Raw genomic sequence first — 21041 nt, forward strand, 5'->3', positions numbered from 1 at the left:
TCTTTATTTAGATGAAGAGACAGCGTAAGAGCAGACCACCCACAGCAGCAACAACCGGTCAACTGCCAGAGAGTGGAACTTACAAGGAGAAGGCAGAGTGGAACATAGAATATAGAACAGAGAGTGTAGGCACCACTAAGAAAGACTAGAATGAGAACTGCATGTAACTTGCATGTACTACATTATTCATTGACAAAGTTGTCAAAATCAAACTCAATATTCCTCCGCCCTCCCCTACATTTGTCAATCCCTCCCCACCCCCTACGGCCCTTAAATTGAACACTATTCCGCTGTTAACCAACGACACGCTTCCCCCGTTGCTCCATCGGGTTAAATCGGGCTCCCCCCTGGACTTTGCCCCAGCCCATATCCTTAGGGAAATCTACCTGGCCTGCCCTACCCCACCCCTGACTCTTCTCAACGACTCGCTTAGAAATGGCATCGTCCCCAGTCCACACAAATCAGCGGTTGTCATCCCTATCATAAAAAAACCTGACGCAGATCCATCCTCCCCTTCCAACTACCGCCCTATCTCCCTCCTGCCCTACTTAGCAAAAGTTTTCGAAACCCACGTCACGACCACCCTGAGTACCCATGTAGAGGCAAACCATTGCCTCTCTCCCTGCCAAGCCGGCTTCCGCCCCCTGCACTCTACGGAGAAGGTGGTGATTTCAGTAATGGACGAGCTGCGTGAAGGTATTGACATCAACCTTCCGCAAGCCCTGATCCTCCTGGACCTGTCCGCCGCTTTTGACACGGTGGACCACTCCATCCTCCTCAACCGTGTCAGGGCGGCGGGCATAGAGGGCTTGGCCTTCTCATGGCTCGAGTCCTTCTTAGCCGGGAGAGCTCAAGCGGTCCATTTGGCTGGCTTCACCGCGGCCTCCCGCAAGATGGAGTGCGGGGTCCCCCAGGGTTCATCACTTTCCCCTCTTTTGTTTAACTTATACATTTACCCCCTTATTTTTATGTTACAGCAGCTGGAGGTCACGGTGTTTAACTACGCCGATGACCTCCAGCTAATCTTCAACCTTTCCCACTCATCTTCATCCGCCCAGAATGTCCAGACAGTCATGACGTTCATTCAGGACTGGATGAACTACAACCACCTCAAACTCAACCCGGACAAGACCGAGCTGGTCTTGACCGGAGGTGGTTGCAGTCCGTGGTCCCCCTCTTTCTGGCCCTCATCACTTGGTGTCCCTCCACTCCCTGTACCTAAAGTTAAAACTCTTGGGATTCTCCTTAACTCACAACTTTCTGTTCATTCACATTTTGGTTCAGTGGTCTCTTCTTGTTTTTTTTCCCTCAGAATAATTAGGAAAGTCTCCCGTTTTTTTCCCCCTCTGCTTTAAAAATTATCGTGCTGGCCATGGTACTATCGCGCATTGATTATGGCAACATAATCTATAATGGGGCCCCTGCCTATGCGATCCACCGCCTGCAGTTGGTACAGAACCAGGCTGCCCGCCTGATTCATGGCCTACCCAAATACCATCGGGCCATTCCACTGCTCAAAGCACTACATTGGCTCCCGGTGAGAGAGCGCGCCCTCTTCAAACTTGGCTGCCTCACTTTTCAGGCCAGGTCGGGTACTGCCCCCGAGTTCATATGCTCAGCTCTCAAGCCCTACCTCCCGGGCAGAGAACTTCGCTCCACTCATATGGCTCTTTTAGCTACCCCCCGTTTTAAAAAGCAGAAGGCTGGTGGAGCGAAATTCGCTGTTCTTGCTCCAGTCTTCTGGAACTCCCTCCCCGCTGCCCTTCGCACATCGCCTTCCTATTTACAGTTCCGGAAGGATCTTAAAACCTTCCTATTTGTGCGAGCCTACACTGCCTAGCCTCTTCCAGCTGCCGCCGTCCACTGCATCACACATAGCGCCATGAAACCGCCTGGTAAAAGAGCGCTGAATAAATGTTTTTAAATTCAAATTCAAATTAGCTGAGCACCCCCACAATGCTCTGTTAATGACCTCACATATTACATCACTCATGGCATGGTCAGTGACATCATTGATGACATCACTGATGGCATCTCAGATTACGTCAGTGATGACCTCATCCAGTGGCTGTGAGTGGTATTTTTTTAAGTGTATGAGTGTTCAATATATATACCAAGGTGTATGGGTGACTCAGTGGGTGCATGAATGACTGTATAAGTGAGTGATTAGTAAGCATGGGCGAATTTTGCGAATCTGGCGTTCGTGAATTTTGCGAATTTGCTAACTCGCAATCCGCAAAATCCGCGAATTCTCACAATTTTTTTTTTTTGTGTTCGCAAGGATTTCTGCCAGTTCGCAAGGATTTCTGACAGTTCGCGAGGGTTTTGTACCAGTTCGCAATTGCGAACTTACATGTCGGCTCGCAACGGTCACGATTATGTTGTTTCTACGTCTGGTTCATCATCACAGGTTCCCAGCACCCTCTGTTTCACCCCTGCCACCCTCTGTTTCACCCATGCCACCCTCTGGTACATCAATGCCACCCTCTGGTTCATCATCACTGTCGATTATGGGGGGAAAAAGCAAGCACACCTGCCTGCTTCAACTGACATGAATTAATTTGGGGTTGATTTATTAATGTGTCACTGTTTTAAAATTCCAGTCTGGCACCTGCTTCCTTATCTGTAATTTGCTTTCTGTTGCAGTGCAAGTTTTTTTCCAGGACCTTTGTGGCCTACTTGTAGCTATTCTATGAGCCTGCTGTGAGGGTCAGAGCAGGGTCATACAATTGTTGCAACTAGCAACTGAACTCTGGAGGGGCCCTTGTCAGGAAGCACTTCAGGGAATGGTTACTAATGATGAGTTTGAACTTTTGAACCTGCTTTCACTTTTGCAAAACTCGTTTTTCTGCAGAACAGCATTACAGCAACTGTAATGCTCCAAACAAGCTTATATGAGAAAGTTGATTTCTAATCCAAAAGTTATCCAAAGAAAATCAAAAGGCCTCAAATCCAAAAAAGTGCAGGCAAATGTCAACCTGAGGAGTTATTCTGATAAAAATCATCATTTTCAGAAGGTCTATGCTGCTTGCTAGTAGATTTCTTGTGCAGAATTGCAATTTTTGTAATTTCGCGAGTGCGAGATTGTTGCTGCCCGCCGCACCTACATGTTCGCAGTTGCAAACTTACACCGCACGCCGCAAAATTGTATCACCAAGAAAAAAAAATCCGCTGCGTGCGAATTTGCGGATTTTCGGTAAATTCGCGAGCGTTCGCGGATTGCGAATTTACCGAAAATCTGCAAAATCCGTGAGCGGAAAGGATTTTCCGCCCATGCTTAGTGATTAGGTGTCTTGTGAATGTATGGATGAGTAACTGGTTTTGTGAATGTGTGTATCTGTCTGGCAGGTCATGTCTTAGAGGGTTAATGAGTGTGTTAGTGGGTAAGTGAATGTCTATATGGGTGAATGATTGGTTGTCTGACTACATCTATGGCTGTCTGTGTTTGTGGGTGACAAGGTGTGTGACTGCCTGTATGGATCAGTGAGCAGGTGAGTCAGTGGCTGTATGGGGGGAACTGTTGTGTGTGTGTGAAGTTCGTGGTGCACGCTTGTGATTTCGGCGACTTCATTTATTGCGGTTACTTTGGGCTCATTCACCACTGACTGCTCACTTGTCACAACTTGACTTCCACAACCATGAGTACTGTCTTTTCCCCCCTCTGGACGTTAGTTCTGAGCTTGGGTTTGTCTCTGCTAATCAATGTCAGTCACCACTTCTTCACTGGCTTCTCTCACTATCTTGGTGTGGGAGACGTGAATCCAGTGTGGTGGTCTGCTACACTTAACAGCAGGGTTCATCACAGAATGATTTGGTAGGGTCCTCATCAGCGGGGTGCAAGTCATGACTTCCTGGGCTGTTCCTTCACCAAGACCCAGTCTCCTGGACTCAAATCCCCACACAGATATTGTCTTGAGGATGGTGGTTTCCAAATCATCCTGATTAGAAATGAAATGCTCCTCATTAGCCAATCTTTGCAGCAGTCAGGAACCAAATCATCTGTTACCTATACAAGCACAGCTGCAGGCACTGATGGAATTCTCAGAACTCTCACCTTCATTCTTTCAATTCTGAGTGCTTCAAAGGGTCATCAGAAGTAGGGGAAGAGTGCCTGGCCATTTTAAAACAAGAAGAGGAACCCACCTTACCCAATCGGGATTTTAAGAGTGTAGATAATGTGCTTCACAATGACAGAAGGTTCAGGTCTGTAACTGCAGTGGAAACTCTAATCAATCCGCATTGCTACACACAAACGTTTCATGATTTTGCTCAGAAATGTGTCCCATGATTTGACTTCAGAGAAACCAGCAGGCGAGTTCTAGGAATCACCTCCTTAAATATTGTTTTGACACCAATTAGGATATGACACTTCCTGGTCGGTAAGCTTCAACCTAACAGAAAAAAAACACTACATGAATATAGCATGGTCTGTTATATATTGGCATATTTGCGAAATCATACTGCATTCGATTAAAAGGCCCATACAACTTTACTAAATGACTCATGGCCACAACTGTCCTCTTGCTAGCATTTACCTACTGACAAATTTTTCACTTTTGACACAAGTTCTAAGCAATGACACGGAAATGGTGGTGATTATACCAATACGTTCTGAAGGTGTCACTCATGGCATCTCTTCCTACATGAGTGAACTTTGGAAATGACTGGTCATAGGTGAAACCACAGCATCAGGAAAAACAGGTGTCCCGTCCCCCGAAACCTAAATCTCACTCTAATAATTCTTTATGCATCCATGCTTCACCGATGTTTCTTTCTCTTTCTGGACCTTCATCCTGTAATTCTTTAAATTCCACTCACGTGTTTATTGTACTCAATTACATGTTTTAAACAGGGCAATTGTCACATTCACATGTTTCCTTTTGACCAAATGGACAGGCTTCAAGAGTGCACTAACGCCCCATTTTATCCGCATAACAATTTTCAGTAGTACCAAAATTCCATCTGTGCTTGTGTGCTGCACATTTTACAACTGATATCTCTTTAGATAGCTGCAATTTTTCTACCAAATCAATCTCATATTGTTCATTCCTTTTGGGGAGCCAGAGGAAGTAACCCCTCTGCGACCCTTGCTGTCCGAAATTGTAGACCGTGCTAAACCGTATTGACTGTCAGTGTAAATGGTGACCCTTGGACTGTTTTCTTTATGGAGGTTACATTGCATAAATAGGAGACTTCCCCAGCATCATCTTTGGTGCACACAGAATATGCTGCTCTCAGAATTCCTCAACCATCTCTTAACCCCTTCGATGCTGATGACGAGCTCAGCTCGTCATCAGCCACGGGTGGCGTGTGCTGATGACAAGCTGAGCTCGTCATGTAACGCGGAAAAGGGAAAACAGCCGCACAGCGCAAAAATCACCGCAGCAGCGATGCGGTTAAACAAGAGCCATCCACAAACAAGGTAAATTTAGTTTCTTCCAAGGGAACATCCCGAATGTCAGGTCTTTACTGGGTGCACAACTCTGTAGCATCAAAAGAGTCGTGGTCAACCTCATCATTATCTGAGTCACCTTCTGGAAAGGGCAAAAGAGTAGCAGGGTTCAGATCATTACACCCCCTTCAGAGATATATTTTCTGCTGCTAAATGACCCATTCCTATTTAGTGAGTCATCTGTTTGTCTTGTGCTGAGATAGGGTCAACACGATCTCAACTGAATGTGAGACCATCGCAATAAGTGAGTAACCCTTAACTATGCCCTCATACTGTTGGATACGAACACCCAGAGCAGCTACTGCATTGATGTAACCAGGAAGTGCTGTGACAACCAGATCAAGTGTGGCAGCGAAGTAAACCACTAGTAGACTTGCTTCCCTATAGAACTTTGTCAACACAGACAATGTGCACCTTTCTCTCTCATGACAGTAGAGGATAAACTTCTTGTCGTAATCAGGCATTACTAGTCCTGGTGCACATTAGATTTTCTCTCTGAGCTCTAGGAAGGCACTAATGCGTTCCTTGACTCAAGGTAATGGAACATAGACTTCATGGTGTGTAAATCGATGTAGAGGCTTAGCCACTGAGGAAAATTTGAGAATCCACTGTCTGCAGTAGCCCACAATTGTAAGGATTGTAGAGTTATGTTCCTGAAACACATTCCTATCTCCTTTCTCAATATGATATCCCAAATAGAGAACATCTCCTCTGGCAGTAATGAGGCTTCAAAACCAACACATTGTGTCTGTTCTCTGTGTGGTGGTTCAGTAAGGCAATTGTGTCGTGCTTGAAAGCTTTCTGTGCTATTGAAGCCACCAGTAGGTAGTCAATCTACTGGACCAGAATCAAGTTGCAAAGCACCTGTAGGGTTTCCACATTTTTATTCAGTATCTGAATACAGATTGTATGCCCCTGTACAACTCAAAACCACACAAGGGTTATCTCTAAAAATTTGAACACAAAAAGGAACGGACTATCTTCGTGAAAGGGGACTGAAAAGAATGCTGGACACAGATTAATCACCAAGAACCACTCTGCATTACATGGAATCCAAAAAAGTATCACACCCGGATTTGGTACCACAGGACAACAAGGATTAAAAATGGATTCACCTTTTTCAGGTCTTCCTCCTTTTCTTATTTGGTTCTACAAACCCTTCACTAGCGAGTCGCTAGGACTCCTTAGCACTTCCTTCAAAATGCTCTGTTCTAACATGGATTCAATGACAGGCGTAATTCCTGCCTCAGCTTCAGCTGTGAGATTGTATTTGGGTGTTTGGGCATACTCTGCATTAGCTTTCACCTTGATTCTCACTGGTTCCACATTCTTAATCAATTGAATGTCCTTGCCTGTTAAGTCCCTGACTTCACCTACCTTTGTACATGTTATGTTGGTAACTAAGTCTTCCTTTCTTAGGTCTGGGAACAACCCAACTGCAGTCTCTCATGATGAGTTGTCTTTTCCCCCCTCTGGACGTTAGTTCTGAGCTTGGGTTTGTCTCTGCTAATCAATGTCAGTCACCACTTCTTCACTGGCTTCTCTCACTATCTTGGTGTGGGAGACGTGAATCCAGTGTGGTGGTCTGCTACACTTAACAGCAGGGTTCATCACAGAATGATTTGGTAGGGTCCTCATCAGCGGGGTGCAAGTCATGACTTCCTGGGCTGTTCCTTCACCAAGACCCAGTCTCCTGGACTCAAATCCCCACACAGATATTGTCTTGAGGATGGTGGTTTCCAAATCATCCTGATTAGAAATGAAATGCTCCTCATTAGCCAATCTTTGCAGCAGTCAGGAACCAAATCATCTGTTACCTATACAAGCACAGCTGCAGGCACTGATGGAATTCTCAGAACTCTCACCTTCATTCTTTCAATTCTGAGTGCTTCAAAGGGTCGTCAGAAGTAGGGGAAGAGTGCCTGGCCATTTTAAAACAAGAAGAGGAACCCACCTTACCCAATCGGGATTTTAAGAGAGTAGATAATGTGCTTCACAATGACAGAAGGTTCAGGTCTGTAACTGCAGTGGAAACTCTAATCAATCCCCATTGCTACACACAAACGTTTCATGATTTTGCTCAGAAATGTGTCCCATGATTTGACTTCAGAGAAACCAGCAGGCGAGTTCTAGGAATCACCTCCTTAAATATTGTTTTGACACCAATTAGGATATGACACTTCCTGGTTGGTAAGCTTCAACCTAACAGAAAAAAAACACTACAAGAATATAGCATGGTCTGTTATATATTGGCATATTTGCGAAATCATACTGCATTCGATTAAAAGGCCCATACAACTTTACTAAATGACTCATGGCCACAACTGTCCTCTTGCTAGCATTTACCTACTGACAAATTTTTCACTTTTGACACAAGTTCTAAGCAATGACACGGAAATGGTGGTGATTATACCAATACGTTCTGAAGGTGTCACTCATGGCATCTCTTCCTACATGAGTGAACTTTGGAAATGACTGGTCATAGGTGAAACCACAGCATCAGGAAAAACAGGTGTCCCGTCCCCCGAAACCTAAATCTTACTCTAATAATTCTTTATGCATCCATGCTTCACCGATGTTTCTTTCTCTTTCTGGACCTTCATCCTGTAATTCTTTAAATTCCACTCACGTGTTTATTGTACTCAATTACATGTTTTAAACAGGGCAATTGTCACATTCACATGTTTCCTTTTGACCAAATGGACAGGCTTCAAGAGTGCACTAACTCCCCATTTTATCCGCATAACAATTTTCAGTAGTACCAAAATTCCATCTGTGCTTGTGTGCTGCACATTTTACAACTGATATCTCTTTAGATAGCTGCAATTTTTCTACCAAATCAATCTCATATTGTTCATTCCTTTTGGGGAGCCAGAGGAAGTAACCCCTCTGCGACCCTTGCTGTCCGAAATTGTAGACCGTGCTAAACCGTATTGACTGTCAGTGTAAATGGTGACCCTTGGACTGTTTTCTTTATGGAGGTTACATTGCATAAATAGGAGACTTCCCCAGCATCATCTTTGGTGCACACAGAATATGCTGCTCTCAGAATTCCTCAACCATCTCTTAACCCCTTCGATGCTGATGATGAGCTCAGCTCGTCATCAGCCACGGGTGGCGTGTGCTGATGACGAGCTGAGCTCGTCATGTAACGCGGAAAAGGGAAAACAGCCGCACAGCGCAAAAATCACCGCAGCAGCAATGCGGTTAAACAAGAGCCATCCACAAACAAGGTAAATTTAGTTTCTTCCAAGGGAACATCCCGAATGTCAGGTCTTTACTGGGTGCACAACTCTGTAGCATCAAAAGAGTCGTGGTCAACTTCATCATTATCTGAGTCACCTTCTGGAAAGGGCAAAAGAGTAGCAGGGTTCAGATCATTACACCCCCTTCAGAGATATATTTTCTGCTGCTAAATGACCCATTCCTATTTAGTGAGTCTCTGTTTGTCTTGTGCTGAGATAGGGTCAACACGATCTCAACTGAATGTGAGACCATCGCAATAAGTGAGTAACCCTTAACTATGCCCTCATACTGTTGGATACGAACACCCACAGCAGCTACTGCATTGATGTAACCAGGAAGTGCTGTGACAACCAGATCAAGTGTGGCAGCGAAGTAAGCCACTAGTAGACTTGCTTCCCTATAGAACTTTGTCAACACAGACAATGTGCACCTTTCTCTCTCATGACAGTAGAGGATAAACTTCTTGTCGTAATCAGGCATTACTAGTCCTGGTGCACATTAGATTTTCTCTCTGAGCTCTAGGAAGGCACTAATGCGTTCCTTGACTCAAGGTAATGGAACATAGACTTCATGGTGTGTAAATCGATGTAGAGGCTTAGCCACTGAGGAAAATTTGAGAATCCACTGTCTGCAGTAGCCCACAATTGTAAGGATTGTAGAGTTATGTTCCTGAAACACATTCCTATCTCCTTTCTCAATATGACATCCCAAATAGAGAACATCTCCTCTGGCAGTAATGAGGCTTCAAAACCAACACATTGTGTCTGTTCTCTGTGTGGTGGTTCAGTAAGGCAATTGTGTCGTGCTTGAAAGCTTTCTGTGCTATTGAAGCCACCAGTAGGTAGTCAATCTACTGGACCAGAATCAAGTTGCAAAGCACCTGTAGGGTTTCCACATTTTTATTCAGTATCTGAATACAGATTGTATGCCCCTGTACAACTCAAAACCACACAAGGGTTATCTCTAAAAATTGGAACACAAAAAAGAACGGACTATCTTCGTGAAAGGGGACTGAAAAGAATGCTTGACACAGATTAATCACCAAGAACCACTCTGCATTACATGGAATCCAAAAAAGTATCACACCCGGATTTGGTACCACAGGACAACAAGGATTAAAAATGTATTCACCTTTTTCAGGTCTTCCTCCTTTTCTTATTTGGTTCTACAAACCCTTCACTAGCGAGTCGCTAGGACTCCTTAGCACTTCCTTCAAAATGCTCTGTTCTAACATGGATTCAATGACAGGCGTAATTCCTGCCTCAGCTTCAGCTGTGAGATTGTATTTGGGTGTTTGGGGATACTCTGCATTAGCTTTCACCTTGATTCTTACTGGTTCCACATTCTTAATCAATTGAATGTCCTTGCCTGTTAAGTCCCTGACTTCACCTACCTTTGTACATGTTATGTTGGTAACTAAGTCTTCCTTTCTTAGGTCTGGGAACAACCCAACTGCAGTCTCTCATGATGAGTTGTCTTTTCCCCCCTCTGGACGTTAGTTCTGAGCTTGGGTTTGTCTCTGCTAATCAATGTCAGTCACCACTTCTTCACTGGCTTCTCTCACTATCTTGGTGTGGGAGACGTGAATCCAGTGTGGTGGTCTGCTACACTTAACAGCAGGGTTCATCACAGAATGATTTGGTAGGGTCCTCATCAGCGGGGTGCAAGTCATGACTTCCTGGGCTGTTCCTTCACCAAGACCCAGTCTCCTGGACTCAAATCCCCACACAGATATTGTCTTGAGGATGGTGGTTTCCAAATCATCCTGATTAGAAATGAAATGCTCCTCATTAGCCAATCTTTGCAGCAGTCAGGAACCAAATCATCTGTTACCTATACAAGCACAGCTGCAGGCACTGATGGAATTCTCAGAACTCTCACCTTCATTCTTTCAATTCTGAGTGCTTCAAAGGGTCGTCAGAAGTAGGGGAAGAGTGCCTGGCCATTTTAAAACAAGAAGAGGAACCCACCTTACCCAATCGGGATTTTAAGAGAGTAGATAATGTGCTTCACAATGACAGAAGGTTCAGGTCTGTAACTGCAGTGGAAACTCTAATCAATCCCCATTGCTACACACAAACGTTTCATGATTTTGCTCAGAAATGTGTCCCATGATTTGACTTCAGAGAAACCAGCAGGCGAGTTCTAGGAATCACCTCCTTAAATATTGTTTTGACACCAATTAGGATATGACACTTCCTGGTTGGTAAGCTTCAACCTAACAGAAAAAAAACACTACAAGAATATAGCATGGTCTGTTATATATTGGCATATTTGCGAAATCATACTGCATTCGATTAAAAGGCCCATACAACTTTACTAAATGACTCATGGCCACAACTGTCCTCTTGCTAGCATTTACCTACTGACAAATTTTTCACTTTTGACACAAGTTCTAAGCAATGACACGGAAATGGTGGTGATTATACCAATACGTTCTGAAGGTGTCACTCATGGCATCTCTTCCTACATGAGTGAACTTTGGAAATGACTGGTCATAGGTGAAACCACAGCATCAGGAAAAACAGGTGTCCCGTCCCCCGAAACCTAAATCTTACTCTAATAATTCTTTATGCATCCATGCTTCACCGATGTTTCTTTCTCTTTCTGGACCTTCATCCTGTAATTCTTTAAATTCCACTCACGTGTTTATTGTACTCAATTACATGTTTTAAACAGGGCAATTGTCACATTCACATGTTTCCTTTTGACCAAATGGACAGGCTTCAAGAGTGCACTAACGCCCCATTTTATCCGCATAACAATTTTCAGTAGTACCAAAATTCCATCTGTGCTTGTGTGCTGCACATTTTACAACTGATATCTCTTTAGATAGCTGCAATTTTTCTACCAAATCAATCTCATATTGTTCATTCCTTTTGGGGAGCCAGAGGAAGTAACCCCTCTGCGACCCTTGCTGTCCGAAATTGTAGACCGTGCTAAACCGTATTGACTGTCAGTGTAAATGGTGAACCTTGGACTGTTTTCTTTATGGAGGTTACATTGCATAAATAGGAGACTTCCCCAGCATCATCTTTGGTGCACACAGACTATGCTGCTCTCAGAATTCCTCAACCATCTCTTAACCCCTTCGATGCTGATGAGGAGCTCAACTCGTCATCAGCCACGGGTGGCGTGTGCTGATGACGAGCTGAGCTCGTCATGTAACGCGGAAAAGGGAAAACAGCCGCACAGCGCAAAAATCACCGCAGCAGCGATGCGGTTAAACAAGAGCCATCCACAAACAAGGTAAATTTAGTTTCTTCCAAGGGAACATCCCGAATGTCAGGTCTTTACTGGGTGCACAACTCTGTAGCATCAAAAGAGTCGTGGTCCACCTCATCATTATCTGAGTCACCTCTTGGAAAGGGCAAAAGAGTAGCAGGGTTCAGATCATTACACCCCCTTCAGAGATATATTTTTTGCTGCTAAAATGACCCATTCCTATTTAGTGAGTCATCTGTTTGTCTTGTGCTGAGATAGGGTCAACACGATCTCAACTGAATGTGAGACCGTCGCAATAAGTGAGTAACCCTTAACTATGCCCTCATACTGTTGGATACGAACACCCACAGCAGCTACTGCATTGATGTAACCAGGAAGTGCTGTGACAACCAGATCAAGTGTGGCAGAGAAGTAAGCCACTAGTAGATTTGCATCCCTATAGATCTCTGTCAAAACAGACAATGTGCACCTTTCTCTCTCATGACAGTAGAGGATAAACTTCTTGTCGTAATCAGGCATTACTAGTCCTGGTGCACATTAGATTTTCTCTCTGAGCTCTAGGAAGGCACTAATGCGTTCCTTGACTCAAGGTAATGGAACATAGACTTCATGGTGTGTAAATCGATGTAGAGGCTTAGCCACTGAGGAAAATGTGAGAATCCACTGTCTGCAGTAGCCCACAATTGTAAGGATTGTAGAGTTATGTTCCTAAAACACATTCCTATCTCCTTTCTCAATATGATATCCCAAATAGAGAACATCTCCTCTGGCAGTAATGAGGCTTCAAAACCAACACATTGTGTCTGTTCTCTGTGTGGTGGTTCAGTAAGGCAATTGTGTCGTGCTTGAAAGCTTTCTGTGCTATTGAAGCCACCAGTAGGTAGTCAATCTACTGGACGAGAATCAAGTTGCAAAGCACCTGTAGGGTTTCCACATTTTTATTCAGTATCTGAATACAGATTGTATGCCCCTGTACAACTCAAAACCACACAAGGGTTATCTCTAAAAATTGGAACACCAAAAGGAACGGACTATCTTCGTGAAAGGGGACTGAAAAGAATGCTTGACACAGATTAATCACCAAGAACCACTCTGCATTACATGGAATCCAAAAAAGTATCACACCCGGATTTGGTACCACAGGACAACAAGGATTAAAAATGGTTTCACCTTTTTCAGGTCTTCCTCCTTTTCTTATTTGGTTCTACAAACCCTTCACTAGCGAGTCGCTAGGACTCCTTAGCACTTCCTTCAAAATGCTCTGTTCTAACATGGATTCAATGACAGGCGTAATTCCTGCCTCAGCTTCAGCTGTGAGATTGTATTTGGGTGTTTGAGGATACTCTGCATTAGCTTTCACCTTGATTCTCACTGGTTCCACATTCTTAATCAATTGAATGTCCTTGCATGTTAAGTCCCTGACTTCACCTACCTTTGTACATGTTATGTTGGTAACTAAGTCTTCCTTTCTTAGGTCTGGGAACAACCCAACTGCAGTCTCTCATGATGAGTTGTCTTTTCCCCCCTCTGGACGTTAGTTCTGAGCTTGGGTTTGTCTCTGCTAATCAATGTCAGTCACCACTTCTTCACTGGCTTCTCTCACTATCTTGGTGTGGGAGACGTGAATCCAGTGTGGTGGTCTGCTACACTTAACAGCAGGGTTCATCACAGAATGATTTGGTAGGGTCCTCATCAGCGGGGTGCAAGTCATGACTTCCTGGGCTGTTCCTTCACCAAGACCCAGTCTCCTGGACTCAAATCCCCACACAGATATTGTCTTGAGGATGGTGGTTTCCAAATCATCCTGATTAGAAATGAAATGCTCCTCATTAGCCAATCTTTGCAGCAGTCAGGAACCAAATCATCTGTTACCTTCACAAGCACAGCTGCAGGCACTGATGGAATTCTCAGAACTCCCACCTTCATTCTTTCAATTCTGAGTGCTTCAAAGGGTCGTCAGAAGTAGGGGAAGAGTGCCTGGCCATTTTAAAACAAGAAGAGGAACCCACCTTACCCAATCGGGATTTTAAGAGTGTAGATAATGTGCTTCACAATGACAGAAGGTTCAGGTCTGTAACTGCAGTGGAAACTCTAATCAATCCCCATTGCTACACACAAACGTTTCATGATTTTGCTCAGAAATGTGTCCCATGATTTGACTTCAGAGAAACCAGCAGGCGAGTACTAGGAATCACCTCCTTAAATATTGTTTTGACACCAATTAGGATATGACACTTCCTGGTCGGTAAGCTTCAACCTAACAGAAAAAAAACACTACAAGAATATAGCATGGTCTGTTATATATTGGCATATTTGCGAAATCATACTGCATTCGATTAAACGGCCCATACAACTTTACTAAATGACTCATGGCCACAACTGTCCTCTTGCTAGCATTTACCTACTGACAAATTTTTCACTTTTGACACAAGTTCTAAGCAATGACACGGAAATGGTGGTTATTATACCAATACGTTCTGAAGGTGTCACTCATGCCATCTCCTCCTACATGAGTGAACTTTGGAAATGACTGGTCATAGGTGAAACCACAGCATTAGGAAAAACAGGTGTCTCGTCCCCCGAAACCCAAATCTCACTCTAATAATTCTTTATGTATCCATGCTTCACCGATGTTTCTTTCTCTTTCTGGACCTTCATCCTGTAATTCTTTAAATTCCACTCACGTGTTTATTGTACTCAATTACATGTTGTAAACAGGGCAATTGTCACATTCACATGTCTCCTTTTGACTAAATGGACAGGCTTCAAGAGTGCACTAACGCCCCATTTTATCCGCATAACAATTTTCAGTAGTACCAAAATTCCATCCGTGCTTGTGTGCTGCACATTTTACAACTGATATCTCTTTAGGTAGCTGCAATGTTTCTACTAAATCAATGTCATATTTTGCTTTCCATTTGGGGAGCCAGAGGAGGTCACCCCTCTGCGACCCTTGCTGTCCAAAATTGTAGACCGTGCTAAACCGTATTGACTGTCAGTGTAAATGGTGACCCTTGGACTGTTTTCTTTATGGAGGTTACATTGCATAAATAGGAGACTTCCACAGCACCATCTATGGTGCACACAGAATATGTTGCTCTCAGAACTCCTCAACCATCTCTTAAACAAGAGCCATCCACAAACAAGGTAAATTTAGTTACTTCCAAGTGAACATCCCGAATGTCAGGTCTTTACTGGGTGCACAACTCTGTAGCATCAAAAGAGTCGTGGTCCACCTCATCATTATCTGAGTCACCTTCTGAAAAGGGCAAAAGAGTAGCAGGGTTCAGATCATTACACCCCCTTCAGAGATATATTTTCTGCTGCTAAATGACCCATTCCTATTTAGTGAGTCATCTGTTTGTCTTGTGCTGAGATAGGGTCAACCAGATCTCAACTGAATGTGAGACCATCGCAATAAGTGAGTAACCCGTAACTATGCCCTCATACTGTTGGATACAAACACCCACAGAAGCTACTGCATTGAGGTATCCAGAAAGTGCTGTGACCACCAGATGAAGGGCTTGATTAGGATGGCGGTTTTCCCGCATCCTCCGGGCCGGCGGAAGCCACCGCCGGCCCGGGGGATGCGGGAAAACCGCTGGGGAGGCACAGAAGACCCACCGCCAAATTAGGATGGCGGTGGGTCTCAAAATCCGTCCGCAGCTTTTTCGCCGCGGTCGCCTTCCGACCGCGGCGGAAAAGCTCTAACATGGCTGGCGGTGTCTGTCAGACACCGCCAGCCATATTAGGATGGTGGAAAACATATGCTTTTCCACGGCGGCTTTTCCACCGTGGAAAAGCATAAGGAGATTGCCTTCGGGGCCCGTTGCGGGCCCCCTTGGTGACGGGGGGTGGGGGGTGCACATGGGGGGTACCTATGGTACCCCTCTGCATTTGCGTGGACAAAGCGGCAGGCACCGCGCGGTGCCTGCTGCTTTGTGCACGCAAATGCCGTGCATGCATTTTTAACATTGCGTCGGGTGCAGCTTAAGCATGGGCGGAAAATCCGTTACGCTCGCGGATTTTGCGGATTTTCGGGAAATCCGCAATCCGCGAGATTTGCGGATTTCCCGCAAAATCCGCAAATTCGCACGCAGCGGATTTTTTTGGCGGCGCGCGGCGTTGGTGATACAATTTTTGCGGCGCGCGGCGTTTATCATCGTTTGCCGAGTTGTTTTTTTCGATAGTTTGCGAGTGCTGCGCCATTTTGGATCTTGCTGTGTGATCCCGCGGGAATTGGCGAGCGCGATTACGTCATCGCGGCTTGCCAGCGATAGTTTGTCAACGCGAGTACGGCGAGATCACGTCTCGCGGTACTTCGCAATTGCGAGATTTGAGATGCGGCGAGCGAAAATATAAATTTGCAATTCTGCACAAGAAATCCACCAGCAAGCAGCATAAACCTTCTAGAAATGATGATTTTTATGTGAATAACTCCTTAGTTTGACATTTGCCTGCACTTTTTTAGCGAGGAGTCCATTTTGGGGAGGGGGGCAGGGGGGTGGGAGGAAGGAAGTGCCCCATAGTCTTCAACTTCCTGTTCCTGTTCAGCAGGCTCCTCCCAGTGCTTTGTCCATCTCCTGGTCACTTTTCATTTGGATGTGGACCTGGAAGGATTACTTTTTGTGGATGCTGCTGGATCTTTGGATTTGAGGCCTTTTTGACTTTCTTTGGATCACTGTTGGATTAGAAATTTTACAAGTAAGTTTGTTTGGGGCATTACAGTTGCTGCAACTAAAATTTTGGGATTTTCGATTTTTGGGCTGTTTTGGGGCCTTTTGCCCAGGGGTACTCAGTGGTGGGTGGACTGATTCTTTCTGTGGGTTGTCTTGAACTTAAACATCATGGAGGCCATAGATGAATTGGGATTGTGCTCATTTTTCTGTGTTTTTCGATTTTTTTTTTTGTAAAATTTTGTGTTTTTCGATTTTTGACCTGTTGTTGGGGCCTTGACCAGGGGTAGTGAGTGGTGCATGGGCCTAGTCTTTCTGTGGGCTGTCTTGAATTTAAACATCATGGAGGGCATGGATGGAATGGGATTGTGCAGATTTTTCAGTGATTCTCGTTTTTTGGGCCTGTACTTGTGGCCTTTTCACCAGGGGTATTTGAGTCTAGCATGGGCCTAGTCTTTCTGTGGGCTGTCTTGAATTTAAACATCATGGAGGGCATGGATGGAATGGGATTGTGCTGATTTTGCAGTGTTTTTCGATTTTTGGGGGTGTTCATGGGGAGGGACATGCCATGTGGCTGGTGGCCATTTTGAGTGCAGCTACAGGCACTGGCCATGTGCTGGCAGGCAAGTGGCCATTTTGAATGCAGGCTTTGTTGTTAGGCCTCCAACCATTTTGCCTACTTTTCAACCTTTATTTATGCCCAGGGGTAGTGAGTCTTGCATGGGCCTAGTCTTTCTGTGGGTTGTCTTGAATTTAAACATCATGGAGGCCATGGATGGAATGGGATTGTGCAGATTTTTCAGTGATTTTCGTTTTTCGGGCCTGTACTTGTGGCCTTTTCACCAGGGGTATTTGAGTCTAGCATGGGCCTAGTCTTTCTGTGGGCTGTCTTGAATTTAAACATCATGGAGGCCATGGATGGAATGGGATTGTGCTGATTTTGCAGTGTTTTTCGATTTTTGGGGGTGTTCATGGGGAGGGACATGCCATGTGGCTGGTGGCCATTTTGAGTGCAGCTACAGGCACTGGCCATGTGCTGGCAGGCAAGTGGCCATTTTGAATGCAGGCTTTGTTGTTAGGCCTCCAACCATTTTGCCTACTTTTCAACCTTTATTTATGCCCAGGGGTAGTGAGTCTTGCATGGGCCTAGTCTTTCTGTGGGTTGTCTTGAATTTAAACATCATGGAGGCCATGGATTGAATGGGATTGTGCTGATTTTGCAGTGTTTTTCGATTTTTGGGGGTGTTCATGGGGAGGGACATGCCATGTGGCTGGTGGCCATTTTGAGTGCAGCTACAGGCACTGGCCATGTGCTGGCAGGCAAGTGGCCATTTTGAATGCAGGCTTTGTTGTTAGGCCTCCAACCATTTTGCCTACTTTTCAACCTTTATTTATGCCCAGGGGTAGTGAGTCTTGCATGGGCCTAGTATTTCTGTGGGTTGTCTTGAATTTAAACATCATGGAGGCCATGGATTGAATGGGATTGTGCAGATTTTTCAGTGATTTTCGTTTTTTGGGCCTGTACTTGTGGCCTTTTGACCAGGGGTATTTGAGTCTAGCATGGGCCTAGTCTTTCTGTGGGCTGTCTTGAATTTAAACATCATGGAGGCCATGGATGGAATGGGATTGTGCTGATTTTGCAGTGTTTTTCGATTTTTGGGGGTGTTCATGGGGAGGGACATGCCATGTGGCTGGTGGCCATTTTGAGTGCAGCTACAGGCACTGGCCATGTGCTGGCAGGCAAGTGGCCATTTTGAATGCAGGCTTTGTTGTTAGGCCTCCAACCATTTTGCCTACTTTTCAACCTTTATTTATGCCCAGGGGTAGTGAGTCTTGCATGGGCCTAGTCTTTCTGTGGGTTGTCTTGAATTTAAACATCATGGAGGCCATGGATTGAATGGGATTGTGCTGATTTTGCAGTGTTTTTCGATTTTTGGGGGTGTTCATGGGGAGGGACATGCCATGTGGCTGGTGGCCATTTTGAGTGCAGCTACAGGCACTGGCCATGTGCTGGCAGGCAAGTGGCCATTTTGAATGCAGGCTTTGTTGTTAGGCCTCCAACCATTTTGCCTACTTTTCAACCTTTCTTTATGCCCAGGGGTAGTGAGTCTTGCATGGGCCTAGTCTTTCTGTGGGTTGTCTTGAATTTAAACATCATGGAGGCCATGGATGGAATGGGATTGTGCTGATTTTGCAGTGTTTTTCGATTTTTGGGCCTGTACTTGTGGCCTTTTCACCAGGGGTATTTGAGTCTAGCATGGGCCTAGTCTTTCTGTGGGCTGTCTTGAATTTAAACATCATGGAGGCCATGGATGGAATGGGATTGTGCTGATTTTGCAGTGTTTTTCGATTTTTGGGGGTGTTCATGGGGAGGGACATGCCATGTGGCTGGTGGCCATTTTGAGTGCAGCTACAGGCACTGGCCATGTGCTGGCAGGCAAGTGGCCATTTTGAATGCAGGCTTTGTTGTTAGGCCTCCAACCATTTTGCCTACTTTTCAACCTTTATTTATGCCCAGGGGTAGTGAGTCTTGCATGGGCCTAGTATTTCTGTGGGTTGTCTTGAATTTAAACATCATGGAGGCCATGGATTGAATGGGATTGTGCTGATTTTGCAGTGTTTTTCGATTTTTGGGGGTGTTCATGGGGAGGGACATGCCATGTGGCTGGTGGCCATTTTGAGTGCAGCTACAGGCACTGGCCATGTGCTGGCAGGCAAGTGGCCATTTTAAATGCAGGCTTTGTTGTTAGGCCTCCAACCATTTTGCCTACTTTTCAACCTTTATTTATGCCCAGGGGTAGTGAGTCTTGCATGGGCCTAGTCTTTCTGTGGGTTGTCTTGAATTTAAACATTATGGAGGGCATGGATGGATTGGGATTGTGCTGATTTTGCAGTGTTTTTCGATTTTTTGGTGCTCTATAACTGAACTGATGTTCCTCTGTCTTCCATTTTTTTTAGGTGCACAAGACTCAAGAGAACCACCAGTGCCTGGAAGAAGTCCTGCAGCGGTGTGTGTGTGCAGCATAACGTCACGCGACGTCACGTCTGGCCTCAGACAACTCTACAATTCGTGCAACTGCGGCCTGCTGTCTGACCTGCTCTGAAGAAGATGGCCCCGCCCCCAAAGAAAGTTCTCCGTAGCTCCTCTAGCAAGAAAGTTGCTAGTAAGGAGCAGAAGAAGCAAGTTACCAAGGAGGCTGGTGTGCCACCCGCCACTTTTTTTGGGAGCAAAAAAAAAAGTACGCCTGCAGCAGCAGGATCTGCTGGGGACCAAGCTGGGAGCAGCACCCCTGCTCCATTGGGTTCAGTGCCTCCACCACCACGCCAACTTAAGTCAAAGCCCTTGAGTGCTTCAGAGGCAGTCAGTGTACTTCTCCAATCACCATCGACCAGTGATGTTGGCTCATCGCAAGAAAGTAGCAGCAATGTCCCTGAATCAACACAGGTTGTTGTAACTCATCTGACAAGTGTTGAACAACCACAGCCGCAACAACAACACCATGTGCAAGTACACGCCCAAGTACATGTGGAAGGAGAGGCAGCAAAAGGAGATGCGCAAGCAAAGGTGCATGGAGGTTCACAAGTGCCCACAATAGTTGTTCCTCCCGAAGTAGGGGCACATTTGGAAATCGACAATGAAGCCGAGGTATCATTGGAAGCCACTCCTCCTGATGATCATTCATTGTCTTCCACATCCCTAGCAAGGAAAAGATCAAGGGGGGTGTCTACATCTTCTTCAAGCCCACCTCCTTCTGATGCAAGTGATCCATCTTGGGAACCACAACTGCGGTCTGACAGTGAGGCACACCATGATCTGACACCGGTACCTAAGCGTAAAAGGAAGGTCGTCCAAAAACTCAAACCTATGGAGTGTGATGAGGCTCAACAAGAAGTGACAGATAGTGCTGGTGATGAAGCCTCTCACGATGACGACGAGCCAGTCATCACAAAGGTCACTGCAGCCCCACCGGGCATGCAGCAAAGAGACATTTTGACCCTATCCCGAGAAGCTGCTGAGCGTGATGATGATGTCGGCGAGGAGGCAATGGAAATGGAATCATTAGATTTGGAGTTAAGTAGTACACCAAAACCTACCGCTTCCATATTTCTTCCTCGCAAGAAGGTACCCACCTCGTCCTCGACCTCAATTCGTGGTGGTGAAAGTGCAAAACGTACTGAAGTTCGGCAATCCACATCCTCCACTTCATCTGGCATTAGCAGCAGGACCACCACCACCAGTATCGCCGCCTCCTCCGGCCCCCGAAGACATTTCAAGTCTCCAGTTTGGGACTTCTTTAGTGTTTGCCCAAAAAATGAAAACGTAGCCATTTGTAGCATTTGTAAGCTTCGAGTTAGTCGTGGTAAGTTGGGTTCCAACTATGGTACCGGAGGCCAGAGAGGTCATCTTAGGAGAACGCACGATGTCCAATGGTTTGCGCACC

Source organism: Lissotriton vulgaris, chromosome 5 (genome assembly GCF_964263255.1).
Source record: "Lissotriton vulgaris chromosome 5, aLisVul1.2, whole genome shotgun sequence".
Taxonomy (NCBI): Eukaryota; Metazoa; Chordata; class Amphibia; order Caudata; family Salamandridae; genus Lissotriton; species Lissotriton vulgaris.